The sequence below is a fragment of the Triticum dicoccoides genome, chromosome 7B (assembly GCF_002162155.2).
Source record: "Triticum dicoccoides isolate Atlit2015 ecotype Zavitan chromosome 7B, WEW_v2.0, whole genome shotgun sequence".
NCBI classification, from domain to species: Eukaryota; Viridiplantae; Streptophyta; class Magnoliopsida; order Poales; family Poaceae; genus Triticum; species Triticum dicoccoides.
Window position 1 is genome coordinate 495,241,794 of NC_041393.1, and position 1,648 is coordinate 495,243,441.

Here is a 1,648-nt window from a genome sequence, read left to right on the forward strand (position 1 = left end):
CCAGGAGGGAATCCTAGTCTCCCACTTTTTTTTATCTGCAAGGTACCTGACATAGTGTTTGGACAGACTTATTTCTGGTAGTAACTTTTCCATTGTGAAACTACTTTCGACTACAGTTGCTTGCGGACAATGTGGGCTACTACAAGGCCGAGACCTGCATTAAAAGATGATTACATTTAGGAGTGAATGCTAAAGAAGGTTCTGATTTTGTTTAAATTGCAGTATATGCTTGAAAATTATTTATTGATGCTCAAAGCATATCCTGTAGATGATTATGTGGAAAATAGTTCATCCTGCACGGTTTTCTCGGCAAGCCGGAACTTCCAGCTATACTTGTTGTATATTTATGGGTTATAGACTTATAGTTGAAATTTTCAAATGTTTAGATATTTTTGTAGTTGTAGTTGGATGTACAAGTGCCTAAAACTGAAGTCGGCACTTCTTCACTAGAAGCTATGTTCACTAGCTTGATTTCTCCTATGAGATGTAGAATTTTTATTTCCGCTACATTGTTGTAGTTTCCTTTTTTGCTGTAGCTGCTTATCTATCAGAGTATCTATGCATGTGTGGGTTTATGTTTCACTAACTGTCCTATAAATAATCTGAATTTCTTTCAATCAATTGATTGTTTTGTAATTTTCGATCCATGTCCCACGGCGTAGTCCCTCGACACTGGTCAATCCCGGTTTATGAAAACATCATGCAGTCTGCTTTATAGTGAACTACAGGTCTGAACCATGCATTCTTAACCCGGTCAACCATGTTTTGCCTGTGGTGAACCATGGGGTCTGAGCCATGCTGCCTGAACCAGATGAACCGTATTTCTCCGTAGGTAGTCAAAATATGAGTCGGACCATCTCTTAAGGTTGTGGAAATGTGAGACGAACTAGGAAGTGAGAACTATGAAAAAAAATCACATCAGGAGCAGAATCGTGGATAGTGATCAGCATATTATTATTCTAGGTGACCCAATATTTCTTGGTTACAATGGAGGACTAAAGAGGGTCCAATTTATGTACAGGTGAAGAAAATCATCAAAATGGAAGGAGTTCTGTATTATGATCTATTACAATGTGCTTGAAGCAATACAGAACCATGATTATACTTGGTATAGTACAAACTAAATGTACAATACAGACTTTCAAGTAGAATCTTTGGCCTGCAGCTCACCTGTTATCTGTCACTTCAGCAGTTACTTGGGTGGGACAACCAATGTATAGATTAGCAATGCCGAAACGAAGATAATCACCCCTAGTAAGGTAAATATTGGGCTTGTTCACAACATCAAGTTAGACCTCTCAGCTCTTTTGATTGGATCGACTTCTTCTGACAATGGATACTCAATGCGCGTGGGTTCCATGTCACATATTTGTTCGGTGAGAACTCTAAGAATAGGGTCTTATTCCCTTTCTTCTTAAAACTAGACCAAGCCTTATCCTGGTCCGTTGATGATGTGTCACCTGAAAAGTAAGATAGAGAAATGATTCAACCTGCAAACATGTTTTCATCGTAATATAAAGCGGCTATCCCTTCTGGTCGTCCGTCATTAAAATTATCCTTCAACTTGGTAAAATTTTTCCACCAATGCCACCCGTAAGTCGGAAAAGATTCAATTTTTTGGACCAAAAAAGGCCTCCTCCTTCGTTGT